Here is a 14,274-nt window from a genome sequence, read left to right as displayed (position 1 = left end):
ATCTGTATATCTTCTTTGCAGAAATGTCTGTTTAGGTCTTCTGCCCATTTTGGGATTGGGTTGTTTGTTTTTTTGATATTGAGCAATGCAACAATTTTTGTTTCTATTTTTTGTTTTATAATGTACATAATATACTTGTGTGTTATTATATATATTCAGGGTGCATGCTGAATTTTTTTTTTAACTGATGGAAAAAATGATGAAAAAGTTTGGAGAGCAGTGCTTTTAAGAACCTTGACTAAATGGGACCCTTGCTGATTATTGAGCCTAGTATAGTGCAAAGGGCCACACTGTTGGAGCAGTACCTGCACAAGTCTCTCTACTCTAGTTTAATGGACTATAATTTTGTGGACAAATAAAATGTGTTTTTCTCTAGAAAACTGTAGAAATGGATTCTTAAGCAGTTGCTTAAGAATAAGCATTCCATGCCGGTAATATTGACAACCCCCAGGTTAGGGGACTGTAAAAAATCATTAAGATCAACAAGATAACGTTCACATATACCCACCCAGAGCTGAACAAATTTTTAAAATGCCCCTGTGTTTACTTTTTCACTGTTCAGATTTACCATGAGATAGACAGCATTGCCAGAGATTTTCCTGACTTGGCGAGCAGGGTGAAGATTGGGCATTTATTTGAAAACCGGTCAATGTATGTACTGAAGGTGAGGCCCCATGCACTTTGAAGGGCCCAATTGGACTCACGCTCCTGGTTCCTTGTGTCCAGGATTCAGCCCTCACACCTCTGAAAGAGGCAGCTTTTTAGGACCTCCTTGACTTTAGGGAGGAGGGTGAGGTGAGGAGACATCTACCCGGGTTCGAATTTGGTCTGACAGAGGGTCCCCTGCTTCGGCCTAATGTGGGAGGAGTTAGTAGGAGCACATCCCATTCCAAGTTTTGGCTGAAAGGCAGAATCAGGAAGAGGTGGGAGGCGGTTAGTGTTCCAGAAAGCTCTCAGATTGGCCACAGTCTTTTCCCTCCATTCCCATCTTCTGTAAATATGAAGACAAATTGGGATGGGCCTAAAAATTCTATTTTGCTTTTTAGGGGTCCTTATTGGAAAAGCAATCTAGGAAGCTGATTTTAGGGTTGATGTAGTTTTAAGCCCAGTCTATGATCCTTGGCTGCATAAAGCCTAATTTCCAGATATTTCTAACAGATTTCAGGTCTATATTGGCAAAAGAAGTAGAGAATTTATGGCAGTGACATAAATTACATAAATAATCCAGCCAAATGAATAAAAAGGAATTTGGAGATACAAACCATGGAACAAGTGATGGTGCCTAGAATTTGTCAAATGCTTGAATCCATACGGGCCCTGAGGAGCCCAGGTTTATAGCAATGGTGAAATTACCAGTGGGAGAAGACCTGCCATTGAGCTTGTTGCCGTAAAATAATCTATATAAATTTAGATTATTTGCCAACTGATGGAGACCCTTACTTCATTAGCACCAAGCTCTGACCCAAGGGGGCCCCACACTAAAAAGCAGCAGCCAGAATTCATTTCATACTGTTTACAAAGAGCTATAGTGAACCCTCCATTCCTCATTTTAAAACTGATTTCGTTTATTGCCTCAAGTAGAACAGGCTGGTTCGTGCACTTTTGTGTCTCTCTCTGTTGGGCTGCCATTTGAGGTCTTTCAAGAGGCGTAATAGTATCTCTAATCACACGGGCATTATAATTCACAATAGCAATTGTTTCCCCTTCCTATTTGCTTCCAACCTTGGAGTGGCTCAAGCTGCCTGGAGCTGCAGTGCTGCAACTGGGCCCTGCCAGCCAGCAAATTAAGCTCCCTAGTCACGAAGAAGCCCGATAAAGGGATGGTGCCCTCAGACATTTGGTCTCTGAATGATCTTAAATGGATTAAATGAATAGGGGCGAGCTGGGAAGAGGAGAGGAGAGGTGAGCGGAGACGCAGGCGGGCAGGAGGGTCATTTTCTGGACTCTTTTTCCTCCCACAGTTCAGCACTGGAGAAGGCAGGCAGCAGCTGACCATTTGGCTGAATTCAGGTATCCATTCCCGGGAGTGGATCTCACAGGCCACGGTGATCTGGACTGTAAAGAAAGACATGTTGCCTTGTATTAGCCCAGAATTCTGGTGGGCCCAGGTTGTCCTGCAGCGTCCCACACAGCTAGACCCTGGAGATGAGATAGGAAGGCACTATGCACAGACATGATAGGCTGGGGGGTACCTTTTCTGATTGGATAAGCAAAAGATCAGAGCCCCATAGTCAGGCCACTGTGGCTAAATGACAAAGTGCATTCATAGCAGCAAGCAAGCTAATGAGCTGCAGAGGTGGCCCTAAAACACTGACCCATAGTCAGTCCCGCAGGAAGGGAGAAGGGCCTTCTCAGTAGCAAAGCTCAGGTAAGCTTTACCTTTAGTCCCTTTCAGGCCCCCCAGACCCTCAGGGACATCATGCTATCTCCATGTCCCTCTGGAAAGTCTACTTTAAGCCAGCACCAGTGGAGGAGGGGTGGTGCAAGTGGAGGATCCATCTTCCCTACCCCTAGCACGGGGAGGGGGGCTGCTCAGATTCCTAATAACTATTATGATGGGCAGCTCTCCCCTCCCCTGTTCCCGCCCCCTGGAAGGAATGAATAAACAAGGCAGCCCAGGACTCAGTGAGGTTGATATCATCAGGCAACCATGTTTCCCCAGGTTTTGAAGTGCTCTGTGGGCTTTGCAGAGCGCTGCACCTATGAGGGTGGCAGGGAGGCTGCAGAGGGTGGATGCTGTTCTAGGAGTTGGGCATCTGGGGAAGATACACGGACTTAGACCTAGCAACCCAGCCTGCAGGGCACAGCTGACAAGCTCGTTGTCTCTGCTTAGACTGTATCTGACTATGGGAAGGATCCAGCCATCACCTCCATCTTGGAGAAAATGGACATTTTCTTGTTGACTGTGGCCAATCCTGATGGATATGTATACACACAAACTCAAGTGAGTAATACTGACAGAATAGGCTGGGTTTGGAGTTAAGACTTTTTTGTTGAATTCCTTGCTTTGCAACTAAATAGTTGTATGACCTTAGAGAAAACTTCCACAAAATGTGCACATTAGGAGCTTCCTTGGGGTCTCATTTTCCAGTCATTCTCTGAGCTGAGAGTCACCAGGGAATATTTTTTTCTTAGAGAGGATAGTCTAATGAACTCCCTATTATGGATCTTGAACAATTATCAACACTTTACCAATCTTCTTTTCATTTCTTTCCCTCCCACACATTTTTCCTGATGTATTTTAAAGCAAATCCCAGACATAAGGTTACTTCATTCAAAACTTCTTTAGTATTCATCTCTAGCTGATGATAATTAAAACAACAAACAATATACCACTATCAACTGTAAAAAATTAATGGAAGTTCTTTAATATCATCTGATATCCCTAATTATCTTTAAACTGTCTTTTGAGACAGTTTGTTGAAATCAGAATCCAAAAAAGGTCTGTACCTGCATTTGGTTGTTACGGCTCTGCAGGCTTTTTTATTCTACAGTGGTACCCACCCCCACCCCCCCCACATATCTTTTAAAATGTCATTCATTGTTGGAGAAACCAAGTAAATTGTCCTGTAGAATGTGTCACATTCTGAATTTGCCTGATGGCTTCTTTGTTCTATGCCATTTAATTTATTCCCTCATCTCCTGTATTTCCTATTCACTTGTGGTCAGATCTAGATGCTTGATTGGAGTCAGGTTAATTTTTTAGGCAAGGATAGAATAGTTGCCATGCACTTCCTATCACATCAGTGATCACTGAGGCCCATAATGTCCATTTGTCCCACTTTTACCGAAGCCCGAAGTTATTCAGTAGACTCAGATGGTGTCAGCCTGGGTCCCATTAGGGCATTTTGGCGAGGTCCTTTTCTCCGGGCCAGAAGGGCTAAGCCTCCTCTCTCTGGGGCATGAGAGGAGACTCCGCAGTTAGTGAGGGCTGAAGCCCCGATGATCCTCCAGATCTCTGGAGTTGCCTCCAGAGCTGCAGGCAGCTTGTCCCATCTACGGTGCCATCTCCGTCATAGGCCCCCAAAGAAAACCTTCACCTCTCCTGTGCCCTGACCCATCTCTGAAGGTTGTTCCTTCCTTGGTGAATTTTTCCGAACCGATTATGGAGGAAGACACGGTCTCTAAATCCTGGAAGCTCCTGCGTTGGTACCAATCCAAATAGAAATTGGAATGTTAGTTTTGCAGGTAGGTGGGGGAGACAGTTTTTAAATCCTGCTACCCCTGGGTAGCCTGGTCCACAGGCCTCTGAGCTGGCAGTGAGGGAGCTGGTTTCCAGGCTAGCTCCATTGCTGGTTCATTGAGAAACTTGGATAAGTAAGTCCCTTATTCTCTCTATGTATCATTTTACTATTATTATTATTATTATTTGTAATTTTGAAAGGGAATGGCTGAACAATTCCTGTCCTCCTGAGAGAATGCTAATATTTTAAAAACTATTCTACCTTAGATATATAAATTCATGGGCCTGCTTTGTAGCCTGGCCATCCCAGCTTCTGGGCAATACCGGATGGGTGGAAGGGCTGTTGGTGGCAACTCAGAAGAGAGCAGTTAGCACCGTTACCCCAACAGGCAAGATCACATTGTGAGGATTAAACTACAGCAGTTTACCCTTAGGTGTGTAAATAAGAACCTCAGCCCTTTGATGTCATGTAAAGAGAATGAGAATTAGGAGTCCTGGGTTCTGAGTTCCAGTTATTTAAAAATCATCCCCACAATAGTGCCAACTATGTGCCAGGTACCTTCCCATGTATTATTTATTCTTCTGACCTAGAGAGTGAGTTTTCTTATCTGAAATGAAACAATTGAAGCTCAGAGACCATCTCAAGAGCATATGGTTGATAAGAATTAGGATCTAAACTCACTTTTGAATTTCAAAGCCTGAGAGTTCTCTTTCACTATTCAGCTGTACTGATGTTTTGTTTTTAATGTAATGTTTTAATGTAATATTTTAATGTAATGGTTTTAATTCTCTTACTTGCATAGAAATACCACAAAAACCACTGGGGGAAAAATAATGTGACTGTGGGAAAGGAGCTGATACAAATGTGGGAATTGAGGGCATCAAAGTTAAGTCACAACAGGGATGGTTTCACACATACACCAGATACCTTAGAGGCCTATATTGTGAGGTAATACAGAAGGCAATAATTCTAAATACCTGTCAAATAATCAAGAGATTTTAGCCACAACAATAGATTATTTTTGGCAGCACTTGGCCATTAAGATCTGAACCAAGAGAATGAGTTGACACCAGAATAAATGGAGTCATATTCATTATTAATTGGTATTCATATTAATTATCTAGAATACTTATTAATTGACAACTCACTGTCAAGTATGGTATTAATTATTTATGACAACTGTTGGTGATACAATACAAGGTCAGCTCTCTCCATTTAGAGGAGTCCTACCAGTTTTCCTGCTCAGGTGTGGCAGATCCAGCACCCCACTGCCACACCCTCCCCGCAATTTACACACACTATGGACCAGATTCTCAGGGAGAAGCTAGCAATGGCCTGCCCATACCTTCTCCCCCTCCTCTGGGTAGAGTATCCTGCATCTCTGTTTCCTTAGCCTATGGGTTAATGTTTCTGCTTGGGCCACCCCCCACAGGATAGGGAGCCAGTGACAACCCTTGCTCCGAAGTATACCATGGAGCCCACGCCAGTTCAGAAGTGGAGGTGAAACTGGTGATAGATTTCATTCAAGAACGTGGGAATTTCAAATGCTTCATCGACCTGCACAGCTACTCACAGCTGCTGACGTATCCATGTGGGTACATGGTCAAAAAGGCCCCGGATGCTGATGAGCTGGTAAGCGGGGCTGCATCCAGCCCTGGGCATGCTTTTCCCCTGGGTGCTGCAAAGTCCAGGAGCAGGGCTTATTTCAAGAAGCCCCAGTGTTCTCTCTCTGTTCTTTGCAGTGTGCCATGAGGCCTACTGGGAATAGGAAGAAGATGATGCCTCTTATTTCTGTGTTTGCTGTGAGTTCCAAGAACCACACCCAACCCTGTCTTTCCTTCTCACTTGTTTTTCTGACCAAAATGTATTGCAGACCCACTGCTTGCCAAGAACTGTGGGTAGCATTGTGGTGGGCAGGGGGGAGGTGCTCCTCACTTGATGTAAGGTAGAGTTTAAGTAGGATGTAGGCCACAGCCTAGGGGTGCTCTGTGTCACATGCAATGACTCACCCAGGATGTGAGCAGGCACTTAGAGTGAACTGACTGGAGTAGGGCTGGCACCCGCAGAGTGACTGCAGGCCTCTCTCTCCACGCTGGTCTGCTTGAGTGTGCCCCTCTGCCCGGGGCCACAGCTAGCTCACACGCCTCTCAGCAGATGCAGCCCCACCCAGGGCTGGCCAGGTGTGGGCTAGATTCTGCTCTCAAGGAGGTGCTCTGTGTAGGGCACATCCATATATGGCGTCCCTGTCTCCACCTCCACTCTGGGAACACCCAACTCTTAGAAGGTTTTCTCTTGAACATACTTGCCCTTCCCTCATGTTCATGAACATGACATTCCCTTCCCTCAGGATAGGTGAAGATGGTGGTGCCTTTATTAGATTTTTAATGTGCTGGTGAGCAGCCTTCCAGATCTGTGAAGAACTTGAATACAGCTCCTCCAATTTGAGTTTATAATATACATGCTTCAGAATGATTATCTGGTCTTCTTCCACCTCTCTCCTTACCCCCTGCCCCAAACTGGAAGTAAAGAACTGAGGATAAGAGGAGTTGGAGGAACCATACCATTTCCCTCACTTCATAGTCAGGCCTTTGCTCTGGTTGGATGGGAAAGAAGGAGACCAGGAGGGAACATTGGGGGTGGGGTCGGGAATTTTTCAAACCACTGCAGTACAGAACAGCTGAGGAATGTCTGACTTCGGGATCCATTCTTTCTCACTCTGTTGATTTCCCCACTCCTAGGATGAGGTGGCAAGGTGTGCAGCCAAAGCTCTGGCTTCCCTGTCAGGCACTGAGTACCAAGTGTGTCCTACCTGCACCACTGTCTGTAAGTACTCACTGAGTTTATTGGTTATAAGGAAATGCTTTGAGAGGACACTTGAAATGGAGCGGGAGAAGAGCTGCAAGTCAGCCTTCCTACGTTGTAGTCTTTTTTTTTTGTTGCTAATGATAGGCTGAATTTATGTCAAGTCTGTGTGATGGTAGCTGTTGCGTGCGGCCATCTTCATCAAACTGAGGTGGTGGTACGGCGGGTAGAGGGGACCCCCTCACCTTCCTGTCCAAAATGAACACGTGTTCAGCATAACAGGCTTAGGTTAGGGGTTCCCCCCGACAATCATTAGCATTGAGCTGAAAAAACAAAAACAAAAACAAAAACTCTACCAAGACTTCAGACCTGAAGATGGTCTTGAGGCCCATCACCTACAACTCAACTCCAGTTTGAGGAAATACCCTTGTTTTGGTTTCTCACTGACGTGTTTCATCTGAGCATTTCACTCTATTCCTGCTGAGATCCTTCCAGTTCCCTTATTCTGTGAGTCTGATCTTTAAATTTTTAGATCAAATTGAAGGATATGATTATTCTGCAAGGCCCTAGCTATAAATGGGAAACAGAAACAAAAAATGTGGGGAGCAAAGCTCCTTTTAAGCAAGTGCGCTTCTTTTCCCCTCCTGTGCCTCTTCTGTAAATAGTTTTCCAATAGTTGGTCCACCTCAAAGCCCCTGCAAACTTGTTGATAATTCTTTCCTTTTCCATACTGTAACTTGCTTTCCTGTCCTACCTACTTAGCCCTCAACTAGCTGTTCCCCTCAGTCTTCCTCTTCTGCGAAGATTCTCCAACCCACCTCTTGGGTCCTCCTCTGTACTCTGATCTCAGCACTCTTGTCTGTGTTTCACATGCCCCCAAGCTGCATAAAGCACTCAGCATGATGCTGGTGGTTGTGTTGCTAATTGCAGCAACAATCCAGTAATTACTCATGGTTTATTATTACTAGTGTTGTTGAATGGGAGCTCCTCAGAGAACAAACACATCAGGAGAGGTTCTCCACTCTCTAATTAGTCAGAACTGAGTCCTACACCAGAGAGAGCTAAAGGAACTTGGCAGGAGCCTTCTGAGGAGGTCCTCTCAAAAGATCTTTGCGGGTCACCAGGGTCCTGGCTTTTGGGTCAGATGCCAGTTTAAAGAATGGCCTTTTCCTCCCATGTCAAAAACATTCTTCTCCCCAGCATAAGCTGTGCCAAAATTAAGAGATACTCATCAGATTCCTCCAGCAGAAGAGGAGAAAGGGTCTCCTGAGCATTGTCCAGGATACATAATATTTCCTACCTCTTTCAAGAGCCCATCTTCCGTAATTTTTATAGGCTTTGTCTGCCCTCCTTTCTTCCCCAAAATGAAACCAATTTTTATATAAAAACACTCTAACTCCCTGGGTTATGGTATGTGTTATATAAGTAGTTGACATTTGTCCCTTCAAGTGCTGAACTTTTCCTTAGATTAATCATTTTAGATGAAAATAATTCTAAAATGGGTTTTCACACTTTCCTGCCTTCTTTTTTTTTTTTTTTTTCCTGCCTTCTTAAACAGAGTATGTAGAAGAGACTTAAGCTCCTTTCTTCATGACTGAGTGGCCTTCTGAATGTCAGTTGTTGTATCTTGAAGCCCTTCTGTGCTGTACTGGACTGTTCAATCCTTTTGCTGAACAGCGCAGCCTGTTTTTCTTCTTTAACTCTTGTGTCTGCTTTTTAGAGTTTTCATGTCTCCTTCCTCAGGCCACCTTCCTCTAGCAACCCTTTCCCCTCCTCTTCACTGATTCTGATCTACTAAGGGCTTGGAAACAAGTTCATTGGGCTCGTTTAGCTCATGGATAGATTGTGAGTATTAAGGATGTTCATGACAGCATTGTTTATAGTCACAAAAGACTGGTAAGCAACTAAATGTTCATCAGTAGAGTGCTGGATAAAAACACATTTGGTGCATTACCGCAATGAAACACTATGCAGCCCTTAAATGAGTGAGGTGGATCTGTATGTGCTAATAGGGAATAATCTTCAAATGTTAATTGAAAAATACAGTGTACAGAACAGTGTTATTAGTATGTTCCCATATGTGTTTTTTCTTTTTTTATAAATTTATTTATTTACTTATTTATTTATGGCTGCATTTGGGTCTTCGTTGCTGTGCATGGGCTTTCTCTAGTTGCGGCAAGAGGGGGCTACTCTTTGTTGCAGTGCGTGGGCTTCTCATTGCGGTGGCTTCTCTTGTTGCGGAGCACGGGCTCTATGCACGCGGACTTAGTAGTTGTGGCGCAGGGACTTAGTTGCTCCATGGCATGTAGGATCTTCCCGGACCAGGGCTCGAACCCATGTCCCCTGCATTGGCAGGCGGATTCTTAACCACTGTGCCACCAGGGAAGTCCCCCATATGTGCTTTTTTAAAAAAAAAGAGTAGGTAGACTTAGCAGGGACCCAAGTAAAGTGAAGTTCATGAACCTGATCACTTTGCTCAGCAGAGGTCTTCTTGGCCCCTTCCTGAATTTAAAATCTGTTCTGAAATACTTGAGCTTGCCATGTAAATAACTTCTAGAAACTTCTGGTGCCATTGCCTGTTTTTTTATTCAGCATTTTTCTCAGTATAGAGAAAGGCTGTGGGAATTACATAAGAATTTCAGAGAGTATAGGAGAGCCTGTTCCACAACCTCTGGGAGCATGTAATTGCAGCAGAAGCAGCATCTCTAGAAAATCACAAATAGTATCATGAGAAACAACCCTTAGGAACAGTGGAAAAACAAAGGGACCCATATTTTCATTTAACAGACATATATATTATATAATAAATGGACCCCAAGTCGGTTGAAGAAAGCATGGGCTTTGTCATCAGATGGATTGGGTTTAAATTCCAGCCTTGCCATTTTCCATCTATATTTTCTTAGATAAATTATTCATTCTGAACCTGGATTTTCTCATCTGAAAAACAAGGACAGTATTACCTATCTCACTGGCTTCTTAAAGATTAAATGAGATCATAAATGTAAACTTTACGGTATGATGACTGGCTCATGGTAGATGTTCAACAAATGATAGCTGCTATTACATTGTTATTTTATTATTCAGTATCATCTACACTTTGCACTTTTAACCAGTTTCTCCTCTGGTAGAGTTTGACTGGAAGAAGCAGGAAAACAGGCCTCTTGCCTTTCGGCAAAGGGAAGTCCCAAGGGCTGTGCTTCTTTCTGTGTATCAGTTATCTCTTGAGATGTAAAAAACTATCCTAAAATTTAACAGCTTAAAACAATAAACATTAATTTTCTTACACAGTTTCTGTGGGTCAGGAACTCAGGAGCTTCTTATCTGGGTGGCTCTGGCTCAGGGACTCTCAGGATGTTGCACTTAAGGTGTCTTCCAGGGCTACAGTCATCTAGAGGCTTGATGGGGCTGGAGGATCTTCTTCTCAGATGCCTGGCAAGTGAGGGCTAATTACTGGCAGTGGGTTCTTCACCACATAGACCTCTTTATAGGGCTGCTTGAGTGTCCTTACAACATGACAGCTGGCTCCCCAGAGCCAGTGATCCAAGAGAGAGCAAGGCAGAAGCCATGATATTTATCACCTAGCTTTGAAGGGCACGCACTTTCATTTCTGCAGTCTCCTGAAAAACAGGTCAAGTTGGCCCTGTCCAGTGTAGGAGGGCACAACACAAGGATGTGAGTACCAGGAGACAAGGATCATCGTGGCTATCTTGGAGGCTGGCTGCCACACTCTCTAAAGATTTGCTTCCAGTGACCTGAAGGAGTCTACACAGTGAGTTGGTGACAAGATGGAAATGAGGATTTAAAATCTCTTGGATTGAGACTAGTGAAGACCCTCATGGTGCAGGACAGTCTGAGACATAGGGATCAGGCCAGTGTTTATGTGCTGTAGGCCTGATGACTTTTAGAAATAACTGTAGATCCCTAAGGAACCACAGGTGGGCAGAGCTCCAGGCCCCTTCCCATCTAATCCTGAAAGGAACTAGGCTTCAAAGGTGTTTTCTCTTTTGACTTAACAGATCCAGCTAGTGGCAGCAGTGTTGACTGGGCATATGATAATGGCATCAAGTATGCATTCACTTTCGAGTTGAGAGATATTGGGCACTATGGCTTCTTCCTGCCAGCCAACCAGATCATCCCCACTACAGAGGAGACCTGGCTGGGGCTGAAGACCATCATGGAGCATGTGTGGGACAACCTCTCCTAGAAGAGAGCCCGCTCTGTCTACATTTATTTATCCACATGTACACACACACACTGAGGCCAGTATTAAAGGGAGCTTATTCCTTCACATGTGAGTCAGAGCCCTCTGGCTTTGTAGAGAACACAGGTCAGCCCCTCTCCAGCCCCCTTCCTTGAAGTTTGTGCATTCTGGTGGTGTGCTTAGAGAAGCACTTCTGCCACCCTGCTGTATTTTGGTCCTGCTGTTTCACTGAGCCCTTTGTATGCCTTTCCTTCCACATAGCTGGGTGGGCAGGCCACACTTGGGATCAACCCTTCCTGGGTGGCCTGTCTCTACCTCATTTTTAGAATAAAAGGATATGTGAAATGGTTCTGTAGCCTCATCCAATCTAGCCACGCCCATGACCTTGCTCTGGTGGGGGCCCCAAGGGAAGTGCTGTGGGAGATAATGTTTGTCTTTTAGATTGGTCTCGAAGATGACGCATAATTTCCTTCAATACATCTCACCTTTCTTGAACATATTTTTCTTTGAAAAATAAATCCCGAAGGGTCATCAGTATAGGTCATCCCCCTTTTCTGTTTTTGTTTATTTATTCTTAGTCTGAATACAAAGTAGAGGATCACTTCTCATCACTGGGCCAAAAATTCCCAGATACTACAGTTCTGATCACATTCTTCTCTTTATTATTCAGTGTAACTGGGATCCCAGAAGGGGATCTGTGTCTTTATAGGTACTGCTCACTCAGAAACCCTGGATGAAGTGGTGATCTAATAGCAGGATTGCTAAATTATCCCTATCTGTCCTAATGGGCTCCCCTCTACTTTGCCTTTTGAACTTAGTTCAAAGATCTTTCTCTCACCCTACTGGTCCTAAATCACTCCTCCAGCCTGGGTAATCTCCCTGCCCCGGCACACTACAATTTGTTCTCTGGTGTACCTTGTGTTTTCTTCTCCTGGTTTTTGTTTTTGGTCTTTAAAGTTGCCTTTTTCTATTTTGCATCCTGGACCATGAGTACCAAGGTGGAGCAAGGATTCATCAGTCAGGCTCCTCTTGCTACATTCCTCCTTAGCATGTACCATCTGCCTTTTTTCTTTATTCTTTTTTTTTTTTTAATTTGCCTTTTTCAAACATGTCTGTAAATCTTATCCTTCTGCCTAGGATTTGTGCAGCATCTGGTGTGTGCTCATAAGCCAATAAATATTCAATATGAGTCTCCTGATCATCCTCTATTCTTCGCCTTCACCTGAATGGAACCAAGCCATGGTTTTGAATATGCAGCTCTTTATAATGTCAAAAGTCAGTTTTAATCCCTGTCTACATCACATGACATGTAGGAAGGCCTTCTCCATCAGGCCGAGGGGCCTCCAGGGTAATGTTACCTTGGTGATTTCGCTCTGGTCCTGGGTCTAGTTCTTAGTTTTTCAGCTCAGAGGCTTGATATTCTCTGTATCCATATTGATTAGACTTGGGGATGCTGACTCACGCCTACAGGGCTCAGATGAGGCAGATGATAAAATCAGAATACGAATTTATTAACTTACATCATGGCATGTAACTGTTTAGTGGATTGGATCCTCACGTCGGCCTGAACAGTACATTCTCTCCCTGTAGGCAAAGATACATGGGAAGCCAAATTATAATCAGAAGGTTGTTTAGTGAGCAGGGCGTCAGGGCAAGGAAAGTTAATTACAGTCTATGATTAGAATTTTTAATGGTATCCAGCTCTAATAGCATGATACATCCAATTCTATAACCAGAACACACCTGCCAGCCAGCTGGTCGCTTGTGCTGGCTAGTCAGGGCTGCCTCAGACCAGACAATGCCTCAGTAGACCTGACAATGCTTGCCTCTGTGACTCGCCTGTAACCTGGCTCTATTTGTGGAACCCCCCTGCCCACCCCCAAGATTGAGATTGTCCTTTAGATTCCTTAAGAGAAAGATTTATTAGCAAGGCATTAAAAAGCCATAAAAGAATATCTGTGACTATAATAAAATTAAGAGCTATTAATTAAAAGACACCATGAAGAGAGAAAAGTTGCAAACTAGGAGAAGATAGTCACAACATTCATAATACACTCAACAGATGAAGGAGATGCAAAGAACTCCTACACATCAGTAAGAAAAGAACAAATAATCTGATAGAAAAATGGACAAAAGATATGAGCAAGCATTTCACTTAAGAGGTAACAAGTATTTTGATAAAAACAGGAAGAGATGATTACTGATGGAAGATGTACAAATCAAGACCAAAATGAAATGCCATTTTAAACTCATTCAATTTACATAAGTCAAAAAGTTGGAGAGGGTGAAGCTGGGGCGAAGTGAGAGTAGCATCGACATACATACACTACTGAATGTAAAATAGTTGGCTGGTGGGAAGCAGCAGCAAAGCACGGGGAGATCGGCTAGGTGTTTTGCAATGACCTAGAGGGGTGGGATAGGGAGGGTGGGAGGGAGGCTCAAGAGGGAGGGGATATGGGGACATGTGTATGTATATGGCTGATTCACTTTGTTGTGCAACAGAAACTAACACAGTATTGTGAAGTAATTATACTCCAATAAAGATCTATTAAAAAAAAAAGTTGGAGAGGAGGTAGATAATAGGATCTTTTATACATTATTGGTCGGTGTGTGACTTAGTAAAATCACTTTGGAAAATAGTTGGGCATTATCTTCTAAAGTTCATACTTTATGATCCACCTATTCCACCCCAGGCATAAACCCAAGAAATTCTTGTAGTATTCAACAGGAGACATAAATGAGAATGTTCACAGCAACACTGTTCATAATAGCAAAAACCTAAAAACAACTTAAAAGTCCACCAGTGGGAGAATGGGTGAATAAGTATGGTATTTTCACATACTGAAATATTATACTACAGTCAAAACAAAATTTAGTGTGATTTCCTTTCTAGAAAGTTCCAAATAACTGGGAAAATATATATATATATATATATATATATATATATATATATATATATAAATATAATTTATATATACACATACACTTATAAGGAAGGCATAAAATTTGATAAAACTGTGTAAAAAAGGGAAGCAATAGTGAAATAAGTCAGACAGAGAAAGACAAATACTGTATGTTATCACTTAT

General features: G+C 43.3%; 1 protein-coding gene across 1 annotated transcript in view; it reads left to right on the top strand.

Annotated features, from left to right (window-relative positions):
- The first annotated feature begins 5,740 nt into the window (after positions 1-5,740).
- The window catches only part of CPA5 (carboxypeptidase A5), a 49,525-nt gene continuing 40,991 nt past the window's right edge, over positions 5,741-14,274 (top strand). The window contains exons 1-3 of the mRNA XM_059933401.1: positions 5,741-5,816; positions 5,927-5,986; positions 6,923-7,007. The gene's annotated coding sequence lies outside the window, so the exon portion shown is untranslated. The remainder of the gene's footprint in view (positions 5,817-5,926; positions 5,987-6,922; positions 7,008-14,274) is intronic.

The sequence above is a fragment of the Balaenoptera ricei genome, chromosome 9, assembly GCF_028023285.1.
Source record: "Balaenoptera ricei isolate mBalRic1 chromosome 9, mBalRic1.hap2, whole genome shotgun sequence".
Lineage (NCBI taxonomy): Eukaryota > Metazoa > Chordata > Mammalia > Artiodactyla > Balaenopteridae > Balaenoptera > Balaenoptera ricei.
Note: the sequence above shows the minus strand (reverse complement) of the source record. Positions and strands in the feature narration are given on the sequence as shown.